At 43.8% G+C, this 16,267-nt stretch overlaps 1 pseudogene across 1 annotated transcript; it reads left to right on the top strand.

The window, feature by feature from the left end:
- Window positions 1–1,940: 1,940 nt before the first annotated feature.
- LOC146383480 (bile salt-activated lipase-like) lies at window positions 1,941–15,518 on the top strand (annotated as a pseudogene). Its single transcript, XR_014800758.1, has 12 exons — window positions 1,941–2,021; window positions 2,146–2,293; window positions 2,522–2,641; window positions 4,807–5,004; window positions 5,116–5,246; window positions 5,631–5,738; window positions 5,856–5,895; window positions 13,973–14,047; window positions 14,246–14,432; window positions 14,556–14,759; window positions 14,916–15,125; window positions 15,249–15,518. The product of XR_014800758.1 is annotated as a bile salt-activated lipase-like (transcript).
- The last annotated feature ends 749 nt before the right edge of the window (window positions 15,519–16,267 follow it).

Here is a 16,267-nt window from a genome sequence, read left to right as displayed (position 1 = left end):
TAAAAATCCTGGTCAGCAGATGGAGTGTTTTGCATCTCCCAAATGCGACGCTTCTCTCTCAATTGCTTCCTCTTATCAGCGACAAGAGTGGGGTCTGGGTCATTACTGCAACTTGCTGAGATGTGGCCATCCTGACCACACTTGAAGCAGTACCATGGTTTTGGCTGGGTGCTCTGCCGCAAGTTGGCAGGCTTCGCACTTGTGACCTTGATGCTAGGTGTTGCCATAGCCATCTCACGTAAATCACACTCAGCCTTGTCCTTAGGCTTCGAGCTTTTCTTCTGTTTCTTTGCCATCAAATTAGTAAGCTGACTCTGTAGGGATGCAACTTGCTTCCTCAGATCTGTCAACGGGTCAGAATCAGATTGAGTCACTGCCTGTAGCTCACTACAGGTGCAAGTCTTTTGACAGTGTGCCACAACCCGCTGCCGGGTTGAGCCAAGGTGTTTCTTCATCCGTGTAGCTTTAGCTGCCAGTCTATCTTCTTCTGTTCGGAGCATTAATAGAAGTTCTGAGAATGTTGGAGGTTGGCTTTTCTTGTTTTCAAGATTAAGATCCGAGAGCAAGGTGTGGTCCCAACATCCACGACAAAACTGCTTGAGAATGTGTTTATCGGCATCCCCAGCAGAGACTCCTCCCCTCTTCAGAGTAAGGTTCAATGCGCCCTGAAGACGGCAGAGGTACGCAGAGGCCTCTTCACCAGGATCCTGAAGAGTGTTCATCAATTGGGCGAAAAGCTCCTCTCCATCTTCCACTGTTCCAAAAGCTGCATCCAACAACTGAAGGTAAGTTTCAGGTGCAGATTCTGGGCTCAGTCTGTTGACAATGTCAGCTGCAGGGGACAACAAGCTCTCAAAGATCTTTCTAGATTTTTGAAGTTCAGACATGGCGGGGTCTTTCCTGAGAAGTTCGACATGTGAACGCCATGTGTCATAATCTGTCTCACCGCTGGGTCTAGGGATCCTGCCAGAGAATGAGCGGAGTCTCATTGGAGAATATGAATGTGCAATAAAGTCATCTTTCTTCACGATGTGTTCCACAATGACTTTCTGAATTTCAGGTGGGTTGAAACTGTTTGCCGCACTAAGTGGGCTCTTTTTGAAATCAACAGGTAGGTGTGGCTCCGCACCACCTTGAATCAATCCTACCTGTGGTGGATCTTTAGACAACTGCTGGCGTGCAATCTCAGATGTTTCAAGAGAGGGGTGAAGCTGGATCTCCCTGTTTTCATCAATTTGCATGGAGGAGAGCATACATTCATCATCGGTCTCTGAACTCCCAATGATTTCACTGATCTCTGTCATCATCGACTTCAGTACCTCTTCAAAACTTTTGCCACTCAGTTTTGCCACCTGCTTTATTTCATCTAAGTAGGATTTGGTAGCACTGCCACCCACCTTGGCAGTGTAAACGCTGGAGAGAGCTCTTACATGGTATTTTACACCGGGCTTCCCTTCAACTTCATATGTGTATGGCAAAAGATCAGTTAAGGCATCAATGGAGTTACCACTTCGGTACTCAACGATCAGGTTTTTGAAAAATTCTGAGTTTGGATCTACAACTGGGACGGCTCTAAAGGTACCATACTGCTTCAAAAAGTCAAGAACCTCTTCAGACTGTCATTATTTGTCTGCGTGAAATATTTCAAAATACATCCTGACCTGTGGTCATTCTTACACATTAGGCAACTTACATGAACATTTGGCTAAATTTGTCTCTCTGCTCACTGAGTCTAAAACAACTTATTTTCCATCTCGAAAATATGGAAATTAATGATATAATGATATGATACACGGGAAGTATTTGGGAAGGTGTAATGTACACAAGGTGGTTAAATATTATGTAACTGTGAGAAAAGCAGGCCCACGAACTTCACACAGGTCAGATGTTGTCCAGGGGAGGAGTCCGCTTTATAAAAGTCAGGGTGACAATCGGTGCCATTCTGCCAGTTACTCATGATGCTGACGCTGGGGATTTTGATTGCTGTTGCTTTGTTTCTAGAGATGGCCTCTGCGGCCTCTGTAAGTGTTACACAAAATGTGTATTTTTCATGTTTACAGGATTTTTTGTCATCTTGTTGTGCAAAGACTATTTAGCTACAAACGTATCAACATTTTTTAATCTCATTGTGCGTTATCTCTTTAGCTTGGTGTGGTGCAGACCGAGGGAGGGAAGGTTGAGGGAGAATCGAAGAGTCTGGGATCAGGCCGATCCATGGATATCTTCTTGGGGATTCCCTTTGCTGATGCTCCTGGAACATTTGAGAAACCAAGGCCTCACCGTGGTTGGGGTGGTAGGTAGACTGATTAAGTTTCTCATCAGTCTTTAGCTGTTATCTCTGAAACTCTCAGCAGCCTTTTCTGCATGTCTCCTGTTAACTTTAATCAGTCAATAGAAAATTACTTCTACTACTTGCAAAGGTAGGCAAGCTAAGACGTGCACTGTGTGAAGTAACATACATAATGTATCCTGATAATTTTTCAAATGTAATATTTAACTCTTTTAATGTGTTTCTGGTCAGGTATTCTACAGGCCAAAGGCTACAAGCCCAGATGCCTTCAGTTGAACCTTGTGATGACTGACTACATCGGCAGTACAGACTGCCTGTACCTTAACATCTGGGTTCCTCATGGCAGCTCAGGTAAAAACAGAAATGCACAAAAGTTTATTTTAGTGCTGGGCAACGATTAAATTTTTTAAATTGTGATCGCATGAATTGCATGATTCTCTGCGAGAACACGCAGGAAAAGGCCGCAGGTCGGACTCAAACCCAGGCCCACTGCTTTCCAGCCATACACCTGATCACCCACTGAGCTAAACCGGCACCCATAGCACTGCTATATGAGAAGTGCACATCTCATATAGCGGATGTGCTATATGAGTTAGCAACGTTGCTATCAGTTAGCAACGTCTTTAAAGAAATAAGGTGCTTTTTAACAGCACTATTTCCTTAACACAGTAGCAGTTAAAACACTTCTTGTCGATCTCAACATAAACATGAATCTAATCAGATCCAACATAGAATCACGAGCATAACTTTATAACAGGCACCATTTGATCAACAGCAAGTCAACATTTATAAATATGTTGATTTTTTTCAGGTACCACCAGAAACATTTTCTGTTGTCAGGGAGATGTTCAAGATCATTTACTGTCAAAGGACTTTTATTCTGTGAAGTCTGTTTATTCTTGATTTCCGGTGGAGAATCTCAGTCAACCCCCCCCCCACAAAACCCACCTTCAGTAATCTAGATTGAGTTGACAAAATTTACTGCATTTATCTATTCCTCTAAATTGAAATTTTCTTACTCTTTGGCACTCTCTTCTGTTTTCGCTGCAGTCAGAGCATGCAAACGCAGCTCCCACTGTTCATCAATATAATGTACTGCAACTCTCAGGTAATTATGGTTACCTAGTGACGTCCACCAGATTCCAGAGGGAGCAACAGCTAGTGCACATAATGACACAGTTGCTTTCATAGTGCTCTCCTTTTTGTACAGCTTGTGAATTCTGGTGTGTCTTGAGGGAGGCTCATACATGCCATCATTTGTTGCAGTTCTAAGAACGTTCCTCAGACCGACATCTTCCACGATAATAATTGACTTGCAGTTTGTAGCTAGCCACTTTGTTATGGCGATTGTTAACTTCTCCTGCTTTTGTTTAACTATATTTCTCCTACAAGCTGCATCCAATGTAGTCTGCCGATCCTCCTGCCACTGTTTGTTTGAGTGATACTTCAGACTTGAAGTACAGTGGTCCCTCGTTTATCGTGCAAGTTACGCTCTAAAAATAACCAGCGATAGGTGAAATCCATGAAGTAGTCAGCTTTATTTTTTTACACTTATTATAGATGTTTTAAGGCTGTAAAACCCCTCACTACACACTTTATACACTTTTCTCAGACAGACATGAACATTTTCACACTTTTCTCTCTCGTTTAAACACTCTCACAGTTCAAACCTTTGTAGAAAAATAAATCCAGTATTATAGAATGAAACCAAAGATCAAACCCTGTTTAATGCGCCTTATAATCTGGTGTGCCTTATGGTCCAAAAAATACAGTAACTTATACCTTCCTTCAGCATATCCAGAAGTCCAACTTTTTGTGCGGTGGTTAGCATCTTCCTCTGCCTTTTGGGTGCTACCACAGGTGCCTTTGACGGTGCAAAAGGTTTCGTTGACACTGTTGTGTTTGTTGGGGAGATAACTTACAAACATACAGTACAGCACGTAAGAGTCATACTGCTAGTGATCGAAGATTTATGTTAATTTGACAAGCTGAACACATTCTGTACTGTACAGGAGACATGAGATTGATTGACAATGGTCTACAGTCAATGAGAACGCAGAATACAATGCGCAGGGGGAAAAAAGGACGCAAAATTGCACACACACAAAAAAATCTGTGAAACAGCGAGGCTGCAAAAGGTGAACTGCGTTATAGCGAGAGACCACTGTACTCCGATGATAAGAAAACTCAACTTTGCAGCTCTTACAAATAACTTTAGTTCTATCAACTCTGCCCTGCAGTACTATCAAGCCCACCATAAATGATCTCATTGGTTGAGATGCATAATGTCACCCATTTCAAGCCTGCACAGATCAACATCCCATCCCTCCTGTGACCCGTGGCTTTTTATGTTCCGAGGCAGTTAGCATGGACCTTCAAAATAAAATAATTGTCGTTATTAATCAATGAATGCGTTGATGTGATAATAACGCATTAACTTGCGCAGCCCTAGGTTATTTGTTTATTTTTTAATGTAAATTAGACAAAGACTAAATTTCACTAACTTTGTCCTCTAGTATCTGCCGATCTCCCTGTCATGGTTTGGATCTATGGAGGAGGCTTCCTGGTTGGAGGCTCCATGGGTGCGAACTTCCTGGATAATTACCTGTACAGCGGACAGGAGATTGCAGACAGAGGGAATGTTATTGTAGTGACGGTGGGGTACCGTGTGGGAACACTGGGCTTCCTGAGCAGTGGAGACTCTGGCTTGCCTGGTAAGTTACACACACTTTACAGAGCCTGGTACATGCTAGGTTGCCATTTATAAAAATACTTCCATTAAAGCAGTGATTCTTCTCATGAGCTGAAATATATTTGATCCTCAGGAAACTACGGTTTGTGGGATCAGCAGGCTGCCATTGCTTGGGTACACAGAAACATCCGCTCATTTGGAGGCGACCCTGGCAACATCACCATCTTTGGGGAATCTGCAGGTGGAGCTAGTGTTAGCTTCCAGGTGAAAATACATTTCCACAGATATGTATATATACACACATATATCAAAATCTTTGGTTGCTAGAACCAGTGACCATATTTGGACAAGATTATAGAGTTTTGAGCTATAAACTCACACTGGCAACTTAGTTTGCAAGGAACTGAAGAAGCGAATTCCTGCACAAACTGTTTGCTAAAATAAAAACACTGTAAGCAGTACAGCAACATCACAGTCAACAGATCAAATTTAGTAATTTATGTTGAGGTGACACTTACAGCAGACCTAGACCTGGTTCTCACCCATCTGATACAGTGGTTACAATTGTTGGCTTGCTATTTGCACTGGAAACCATAAAGTTGTTGCACAAGATCAAACAATGTATTCTTCCTAACCTTCCACCCACAGACTCTCACTCCCCACAATAAAGGCATCATCAGGAGAGCCATCTCCCAGAGTGGAGTGGCACTTTGCCCCTGGGGAATCAACAAGAACCCTCGCAAGTTTGCTGAGGAGGTACATAGCAGCTTCTCTGGATATAATCACTCTTTCGGAACAAATAATAGGAATACGAAATCTGTGTAAACAGCTTTAACAATGGCACATAATTATTAATTCACACCCACTCTGCAGGTTGCTCAGAAGGTCAAGTGCCCAACTGATATGGCTGCCGGTTTTTTTTTTTTTTTTTTTTTTTGTGTCCCGTTTGGATCTTTAGCCATCAGAATTGTTGTCTTAAGGCCAAGAAAGATGCCAAGCGGATTTATTTTACCAAGTGGATCATCATGGCCTTGCCATATTGGTCCATTTGATTGACCTTTATTATAATTATGTATTTATTTTATTTTCGGTTGCTACAAATGGGACAGACGTGACTGGGGGATAGGACAGGGAGAAAGAATGAAAGAAAGAGAGGGAGAGAAAGAAAACCAAAGGGGAGAAGAGACGGTGAGAAGGGGGGGAAGAAAGGAAAAAACAAACAAACAAACAAAACGCCTGGATCACCTGTATGGAGAAAAAAAACAGAAGAGAAAGCAAACAACAAAGAGCAACATAATAAAAACAGCACCATCACAATAAACTAGCTAGCAGTAGATAACAGTAGATACTAAATAATAAACGATATTGTGCAGCACGCAAGATAGACAGCGCACAATGTGCTTTGAGGCAGCAGCCAAGAAAGGTGTAGTCCGCGTCTGTGAACACCCGTGTGTACACCTGTGTGCATACCTGTGTGGATCAGCATGCTTGTATTCCAAAGGTTTCTCCATGTAACGATCTGCTAGGGAGTGTGGGGAGCCATAGCCCCGTCCACCAGGGTATGAAGCAGGTATGGAGGAGATCCAGGCCCCAGATATCCAGAGGCCCCAGAGTACAAGGACCCGAGGAGGACCACCAAAGGGGGGGGGAACCGTGCCACCCTCCTGGGAAGAGCTGAGTAGAGCCCCAAACGAGAGGTCACCCCACAGCTACGGAGCAGAGGCCAGAGGGGGTTGCAGTGGCGTGCCCGCGGGCTCCGCCGGCAGCCAGCTGTGCCAGAGAGGACCGAGCTTCAGGCCCAGAGGCCAGAGGCCTGAGGGCATCCCACCCCCCGGAAGGAGCCCAGCCGGGCCACAGGCGCCCGGCCCCGCCAATCGGCCACCAGGAGTGAGCCGGTACATGCATGAGCGCCCAGCCCCAGATGACAAGGACCACCAACACACCAACGTCTAAGGGCATCAGCCACCGGCAGGGAGTGTGGTGAGGGGAGATAGGCCTCCGTACTTTAGAGGGCCTGAGATGTACCCAGAGAGGTTGAGTCTAAGACCCAACCTGACATATAGACACAGACAAACAGGCACACGCGGACACAGACGTGCATTCCCACCCCCATATGCACAACCAAATACTCGGCACTCACCCAACGTGTAGACAGACACAAATAGACACTGCACAGACAGTCGCACTCCCCAAACATACTCTATATCCCAGGTCCAGGTACCCCCGCCCCCAGAGGGGCAAGCCGCACCTAGACCCAGGAGATGTAACCCTTCTCTCTGGGGTGGAGGCAAGCAGACCACCTCCTTATCTGCAGTAGCAGGGAGGCCCCGCATCCCAGACCCCAGTCTGACGGCCAGCACCTCCTCCCAGCCCCCCAGCCCTGGCGGCTAACAGAACCGGGGTGAGTGAAGACCTCAAACCTCCCTACACCCGCTCATATGTAATGTTGTTGTGTGCTGTTCTAAAGTGCATTTAAAACTCAGGAGAGCATGGTACTAGCTTCCTCTCAGAGAGCAGCACGGCTCCTCCCGAAAACCCTCAGTGTCTAAATGCATTTAAAATTGAGGGTAGGGCACCAGCGCCAGAGGTGGGTTGGAGTACAACGACCATCCTCTGGATGCTGTAAAACGTGCCCACCCCCAAGGCCCTATATGTATGTGTTATGTGAGAGTGTGAGTAATGTGGATGTCTAGGTTGCAGAATAAAATTGAGGCACAGGCGGCCAGAAGGGGACAGAGGGGGAGTGCCTCCCCTGCACCCTGGTGACATACCTGCACCCCAAGCCCTGCGTGTGTGGGTGGGTGTGGTAGAGCGGGAATAGGGAGGCAGCTGAGGATGGGGAGGGAAGAAAGGGAGGGGCAAGCGGCCCCTCCCTGGGGCCAGCTCCCCCGCTGACCCCAGTAGGCACCCCCACGCTCTGGAACCCACCAGGGCAAGGAGGCCCAGGCCCATCCGGACCGGGGCCCGCAGCAGCAGCACTGCCCAGCCCCACAGAGTCCGGGGCAGCCCACCCGACTCCACCCCAGAGAAAACTGCACCCACCCCATCATCCAATCATCTCCCAAACTACACAAGACAATAGACACCCAGGTTGAGTTCATTCTCCCCCTCTCCTATATCTCTCCCCCCACCTGCAGAGTGAGCTCCTGTAGTGAGGAGACCACCTGCAAAGATGTAACAACCTCCCCACCAGTTAGAGAGCCCCCTAGTTGGGCCGATGCACCAGAGGTCCCCTGCACTGGGGCTGAGCCCCCCTGCACCCACCCGCCCACTGCTCCGGCGACACAACAGCCAGGACCCAAGCCCCCAAGGCCCGGCCAGCACCCCAGACCGGGGGGCGGAGCACCCCCAGACCCCCAAGCCTCCACGCCCGTCCCGGACCCTCCCAGGGGCAGCCAGGCTACCAGGCCAGTAACCAACGTCCGCCAGCACAGACCCTCCCCCATCTCCGCTGTACGCAGCCACAAGGAAAACACCATCCAAGAGCCCCAGAGCTTCTAACCAGGTCATGGCCACAGCCCCCAGGTTAGGCCCTCCAGGGAAACGTCCCTAGGGACTCCCCAGACGCCCTAAGGCCGTCCCTACCCCCACATCAACCACAATAGCGAAGGCAGGACCAAACCATGACCCCCCACCCCCACTAGGTGATGAAGCCGATCAAAGGAGCCCAAAGGGATTGATCAAATGTGATGGCAGAGGTTGTATCAAGACTAATGTGATCTATTAGATGGTTTTTATATTGGTTAGAATTAAGATTATTTTTATTTTTCCAGTTAATGAGGACCATTTTCTTGGCAATGCATAGGGCCGTAAAAACAACGTGGGCTGTGTTTATTTCTGCAGTGACCTCATCCAAGTTGCCCAGCAAGCATACTAAAGGGGAGGCTGGAATGTTACATTTCAGACACTTTGATAAGTCTTCACATATCTCACGCCAAAATTTCTGAACTGGTGGACAGAACCAAAGAGCGTGGATGTAATTGTCCGGTGTATTTGCTGTGCAGTGTGAGCAGTTGTTGGAAGGCGTATAGCCCATCTTGAACATCCTATGACCAGTATAGTGCACTCTGTGTAATATTTTGTATTGTATTAATTGCAAACTGGGATTTCTGATCCATTCAAAGGTTTTTAAGCATATCTGAGACCAAAGGTTTGGGTCTAAGTTGATTGATAAATCTGCTTCCCATTTTGCAATAGGAAGGGATATTGATTCATCTATTTTAGAAAGTGTTCTGTATATTTTAGACAATAATTTGGGGGGTTTTAGACTAAGAAATTGTACCACACTTGGTGGTGTTTGTAATTCAGCTTCACTGGGATTAAATTTCTTTTTTACTATGGATTTAATTTGTTGATATTCCAAAAATCGTTTCTTGTTGATCCCATATTGTATAACTAGTCTGTCAAACGAAATAAAGTCTGTTCCTTCCAATATATGTTCCAAGTATTTAATTCCTTTGCAACTCCAATCTGAAAAGTTTATCATATTATTGTTTTGTAATATGTCCGGGTTGTTCCAGATAGGTGTACGTTTGCATGGGATTAATGAAGACTCTGTCATTTTTAGAAACTCCCACCATGCTGTCAGAGAAGAGCTAATATTGATGCTTTTAAAGCATTCATGTCGTTTGATGTTTGAGCTGATAAATGGTAGGTCTGAAATTTCTACATAGTGCCTGTTCTACATCTATCCAAGGTTCATCTAAGAGGGTGTGTTTAAACCATCTAGAGATGAACTGAAGCCTGTTGGCTAAAAAATAGTGATTAAAGTTAGGCAGATCTAATCCTCCTTTATCCTTGGTCCTTTGTAGTGTTTTTAAGCTGATACGTGGGGGTTTATCTTTCCAAAGGAATTTAGAAATGTACGAGTCTAGAGATCTGAACCAATCTTGTGATGGCTTATTTGGGATCATTGAAAATAAATAGTTTATTTTTGGCAAGATCATCATTTTTATAGCGGCGACCCTTCCCATGAGTGATATGGGTAAAGATTTCCATCTAGCCAGGTCGCCTTCTACTGTCTTTAAAAGTGGGATGTGGTTTAATTTAGTTAATTCTGAAAGTTTAGGAGAGACACCTAAATACCTAAATATTTTATATTTCCACATTGCAGTGGGGAAGGAGAAGAATTATGGAAGGAGCAATTAATCGGAAGAACTGTTGATTTCGACCAGTTAATTGAATAATCTGAGACACTTGAGAAGGAATTTATCAATGCAATTACCCCAGAGATATTGGTTTGTGAGTTTTGGAGAAAAAGTAACACATCATCTGCATAAAGGCTGATTTTATGTTCTATATTCTTACATTTTATGCCCTTAATTGTTGTAGCCTGTCTAATTGCTGCTGCTAATGGCTCAATAAAAATTGCAAACAGTGAAGGGGAGAGTGGGCATCCCTGTCTGGTGCCCCTCAGAAGAGAGAAGCGGGAGGATGTTTGGTCATTTGTTCTGACACAAGCTGTTGGGGAGTTATATAATATTTTTAACCAGTTTATGAAACAGGGTCCAAAACCAAATTTATGTAAAGTTGCAAATAGAAATTTCCAGTTAACTCTGTCAAATGCTTTTTCTGCATCTAAAGAAAATATTATGGTTTCAGTGTTTTTACTGCATGAGTAGTCTATTAAATTAAGTAATCTACGTGTATTTGTTGATGAGTGCCTACCTTTTATAAAACCAGTTTGGTCAGGATGAATTAAAAGGGGGGTTATTTTCTCTAATCTCTTTGAGAGAGCTTTGCAGATTATTTTAAGGTCTACATTAATAAGGGATATTGGACGATAGCTTGAGGGATATACAGGGTCTTTGCCTGGTTTTTGTAAGAGACTGATATTTGCAGAGTTCATATTTGGTGGTAGTCTACCATTTTCTTTGATTTCCTGCAACATCCTGTGAAAAACTGGTGCCAGAATTGTCCAGAATTCTTTGTAAAAATCTGTTGGAAAACCATCTGGACCTGGAGCCTTATTATTGGGCATACTTATCAGAGCTTCCTGGAGTTCACCTGGCGTCAGTGGCGAATCCAGTGCTATTGCTTGGATGTCTAATAATTTTGGAAGAGTTATGTTGTCGAGAAATTGATCAATTTCGTTTTTAGATGGGTTTATTTGTGGTGTATATAAAGTTTCATAGAAATCCCTAAAAATGTTATTTATTTTTTTAGGATCATATATTGTATTCCCAGATAAATCTTTAACAGCACATATAGTTGTTTTTTCTTTATTGATTTTTAACTGGTTAGCAAGAAATTGTCCGGATTTGTTACCGTGTTCATAATTTTGCAGGCGAAGTCTTTGTACTAAGAATTTAGTCTTTTTATTAATAATTTCATTTAATTCTAGTTTTGTCTTGCGTATTTTGTTTAATATTTCTTGATCTTGGTGTGACACATAGGCTTTTTCTAAGGATTTGATGTTTTTCTCTAGTTCCTGAATTTTTTTGTTTTCTTCTTTCTTCTTATGTGATGAGAAAGAGATTATTTTACCTCTCATCACGGCTTTCCCTGCTTCCCAGAGGACAGATGCTGATGTTCCAGGAATGTCATTAAAGCCTAAATATAGAGTCCATTCTTTTTTAAAGTATTTGATAAATTCTTCGTCTTTGAGCAGTGATGTATTAAATCTCCAGTTTTTTCTTGGTGTAGTATTATTCATCTGTATTAGTGTTAAAGATACAGGAGCATGATCGCTGACAGCTATAGGATGAATCTCAGTGTCTGTAATGTTACTCAGCAGTGAGCTGCTGACCAGAAAATAATCCAGACGAGAGTAGGAGTGATGGACATGTGAGAAGAAAGTATATTCCTTACTATTGGGGTGAAGGGAGCGCCATGCATCGCAAAGACCAACGTCGCTCATATACTGTTTGATTATATTTGTGGACTGCCAGTTACGCTGAGTTCCTGCTGTATTGAGCCTATCCATTTCTTCATTTAGTCCCAGGTTGAGGTCTCCCCCCAGAACAATTGTGCAGTCTAGGTGTTCGGAGAGTGTACTAAAAAAACCGTGGAAGAATGAGGGGTCATCAACATTTGGACCATATATACTTACAATACCTAGCTTTTGGTTAAGTATAGATAGTTTGACGATTAGGAATCTGCCCTCTGGATCTATAACTGTATCGAGTACTGTGAAATTAATATTTTTATGTATTAGAATTGCTACTCCTCTTTGTCTAGAATTATAACAGGCTGAGAACACATTAGGAAACTCAGGTGTTTTAAGTTTATTCAAACCTGTGACAGGCATGTGGGTTTCTTGTAATAAAACAACGTCTGCCTGTAATTTTTTAAGTTGGTTAAGTATTTTTAACCTTTTTTCCCTAGAGCCAGCTCCATGCACATTCCATGTGACAAATCTTAGCATGCCCATAGTTGTGTGTTTGTGGCTAATGATGTACGCTGTGTGTCTCACTTAGACGGGTGAGGAAAATGGAAACACATCATTTTTTATTTTATTTTATTTATTTTTTTGGTAAGTAAAGAGAAGAAAATGCGCGGCAAGAAGCTCCATAGGTCTGACTATGTGTGTGCATAATAACTAATATGAGCAAATGTGTGCATGTGTCCTATATCTGTGTGCGCTGTGTGGCTGTTGTAAATGTGTTGCCTTTAAACGCATGTGTGTGCGTGATCGTGCAGAGTAAGCATGTAGAAATAGACAGTGTCGTTTGTGAATGGATAGGAAAACAGGTGATCGACATAGTGATAGAAAAGAGAAGCAAATAAACCAAAGAGCAAGGTGCGCGACAAGAGAGAGAGAGGAAAAAAGAAATAAAAACAGAAACATTCCAATTAAAGCATTGGCGGAGAGTGACGGTGACGTTATACTAAATTAGCAAACTGAAATTACATAGTTAAGCAAAAGTTAATACAAGAGAGTGTGAGTGAAGAGAATAGTGTAGCGGATTCTTATCTGGTGTGCGGTCAATACAGCCATGGAGTGGTGCCAGGGTCGCGGTAGAGTTGTCCGTCCACGTAGAGCCGGTCCACGGCGATGACAGCCCGGGAGCCTTTCTGGATAAAACTACGTCGGACTGGGAAGAGGACCCTGCGTCGTTCCAGGATCTCTCTGGGGAACTGATCGTTCACGCTGAAATCCGTTCCTTTCAGCTCTCTGCCGCGACTCTTCACCTGCTCCTTCTGCTTGAAGGGGCCGAATTTGGCTACAATAGGACGTGGTCTCCCACTTCCTGTCTTCGGAGCCCCTATGCGATGCACTCTATCGAACCCTATGTTTTTCACCGTGTCCTCCGGCAGCTTCAGGTGGATTTTAATGAAGCTTCTCACGGTCGTTTCCGGGTCCTCTCCGGCAGACTCTGGAATACCAGAAAACACCAGATTATCTCTCATGCTACGGGCTTGTAAATCTATAATGGTCTCTTTTATTTTTTTATTTTCTATGTTTAATTGGGTCACATTATCGGTTAGAGATTTGACCGAGTCCCGTAGCGTGGCGTTTTCCGCAGCAAGTGTTTCCACCTGCCGCTGGCTGAACTCCAGGGATTCTTTTAGAGATTTAAATTCCCGGTGTAAGATCTCCACCAGGGAAAGCCTTGCATCGAAACTGGACAATCGCTTATCGATTGACTCCAGGATGTCGACGATATCTTTGCCGGCAGGCGATGTTGTGCCGGGAGAGTCTGCCGGGCGATATCTTTTAGATGACGGCGTCTCAGCTTTGGCCGGGGAAGACGCGCTCTGGGCCTTCTTCATTACTAAATCTTCAAAGCACCGGTCGATGTATTCTTGGAGAGCGTCTAAACTCTCCTCGTTGTCCTCCAGGGTGTTAGAGATGATAGGACAGATGTTGTTAGTTATATGACAGTTGGTTAGTTTATTTGGCAATACTGAAGTTTAAAGAAACTTTGTTAAATTCTATGCTACTATTCGCTTTTTTTTTTCCGCCAAATCTCCGGCGTCTGACGTCACCTACAACATGGGTCACTTACCTTTCCCCGTCACTTCCGTCACTTACCTCTCCTTCCGGACTGCCTGTTTGAAGATGGCTGATCCTGGAGCCCTAACACTGGCAGGCACTATCAGTTTGTCCGGTTCACCCGATAGTAAGGATTACATTCCACACAGCCTACTTTACATTCTCATTTTAGACACGATGAAAGCTTTTCTGACAAGATTGCTCACAAAGTTCAATGGGATACAAGCAAATCCAACAGTTTAAACTATATGCTGGCTAACACAGTATATATAAAACAAAGTTTGTTCTGCATATAGTACATGTTCTAATTGTCTGCATTTCTCAGACCCCATTGTCTTCAACCTGGTCCTGTCTCCTGTGATTGATGGGGACTTCTTGCCAGAAGATCCTTCCCACTTGTTCCACAATGCAGCTGAAATTGATTACATTGCTGGAGTCAATGACATGGACGGGCATATTTTCACTGCTTTAGATGTTCCGTCAATCAACTCGGATCTAATTAGCACCCCTATGTGAGTATGAGCCATTTGATCAGCTGAAACAATAACAATGCCAACATGGATGTAACACTATATCAAACCTTAGGTGACAGTAAGGTGTTTTATCAGACCTTAATCCTCACTTTCGGATTTTAGTGACGATGTGGGGAGGCTCTTGAGAGCGTACACAAAGGAGAAGGGCGCAGTTGGTCTGAACAATGCCTACTCCACCTATACTTCAAACTGAGGAAGCAATCCCAGCCAGGAGACCATCAAGAAAACCATTGTGGGAGTAGGAACGGACTACATCTTCCTGGTTCCTACACAGGCTGCCCTTTATCTACATGCTGACCATGCCACGTGAGAATATTATCTTGCAATACAGATGTCACAGTTTGATGAGATAATAGTGGTCTCAGTAAAATTTCATTCATATAAATAATTACAGAAATGAAAATCAAATTGTTTTTGTCAGTGGTGTAGTTATTGTCACATCAATGTTTTTTCTCATTAAAGAACTGGGCGCACCTACTCCTACCTCTTCTCTGAGCCCAACCGTATGGGCGGTCCTTTATTGCCCTACCCAAGCTGGATGGGAGCTGACCACGCTGACGACCTGCAGTACGTGTTTGGAAAGCCCTTCAGCACACCACGTGGATACTGGGACAACCATCGCTGTGTCTCCGGCGCCATGATCTCCTACTGGACCAACTTTGCCAAAACTGGGTATAATTCTGTAGACACAAACGATTGTCAGAGTATCACAGAAAACAAACAACTAAATCAAGTATTGAAATATAAATGAAGCTGCTGTATTTATGTTTTACTTTTTTCTTTTTATGTCCACAGAGATCCCAATAACGGAGGCTCAAGCGTGCCTGTTAACTGGCCAACGTTCACCAGAAGTGCACCACAGTTCCTGGAGATCCATTCTGATATGAACAACAACTACGTGCAACAGAAAATGAGGATGCCTTACGTGAATTTCTGGACCAGGATCCTGCCCAGCCTTCCCACAGTTGTTTCAGAATAAGCATCATGTGCTGTCACCTGTGGATATGTGTAGACAAGTATTGCATCACTAGCTCATAAAAAATAAATCAACAGCAGACAAAAATACTAATCTGTTGGGTTTATTTGATCATGTGTTTGGATTTACAATATGACCAGGGGTGCACATAAGTGGTCTGCAGGTGCGCATTTTCTGTCAAAATAAAAGACGCGCACCAGATAACGCGTTTGCGTACATAAGATTTTCTGGAGGACGACAGACATTTGTTTAGAACTCTTAAAGATGTCCAAGAAGCAAGCTCCTTTACGCAACTACTTTGGTGTTCCTCCACCTCCAAAGAAATGTCAGGAGTCCGAACTGCAAAAAGTATTCTCGGAAAAGTGGTTGTAGGAGGTGAGCTGGCTTCAAACAAATGATGAACGCACAGAGTTTTGGTGCAGAATATACAGTGAAAATCCCACTCTAGCAGACAAAAACAGTGGTTATCGTTCCCACCAACTTGTACCCAAGTATACACACTATCTAACTCTGTCTCTCTCTCACACAGACACACACTGTGTAAATGCAAAAATTGTATAGTACAGGAATAATCAACAGTATTAACTGTATCATTCCAGTGCCATGAACAGCAATCTCAAACGGAAGTTGGGTGAAGTCCATTAACTACAGGTCTTCACTGTGGTCACTGTACCAAACCAGCACACTAATGAATAGAATTCCTCATTCAATAACTATTTCTAATGGACCAGCTTCTCGATATATCCTACATACATCAGTCCTTCCAAAAAACACAAACTATTGTTGAATCTGAATGTCATCTTTCTGGCTTTGCACTCAGCAAAGTAATTGACAACAT

Source organism: Perissodus microlepis, chromosome 7, assembly GCF_051167445.1.
Source record: "Perissodus microlepis isolate ML-2025 ecotype Zambia chromosome 7, ASM5116744v1, whole genome shotgun sequence".
In the NCBI taxonomy this organism is placed as follows: Eukaryota; Metazoa; Chordata; class Actinopteri; order Cichliformes; family Cichlidae; genus Perissodus; species Perissodus microlepis.
This window is presented reverse-complemented; position numbering and strand designations above follow the sequence as displayed.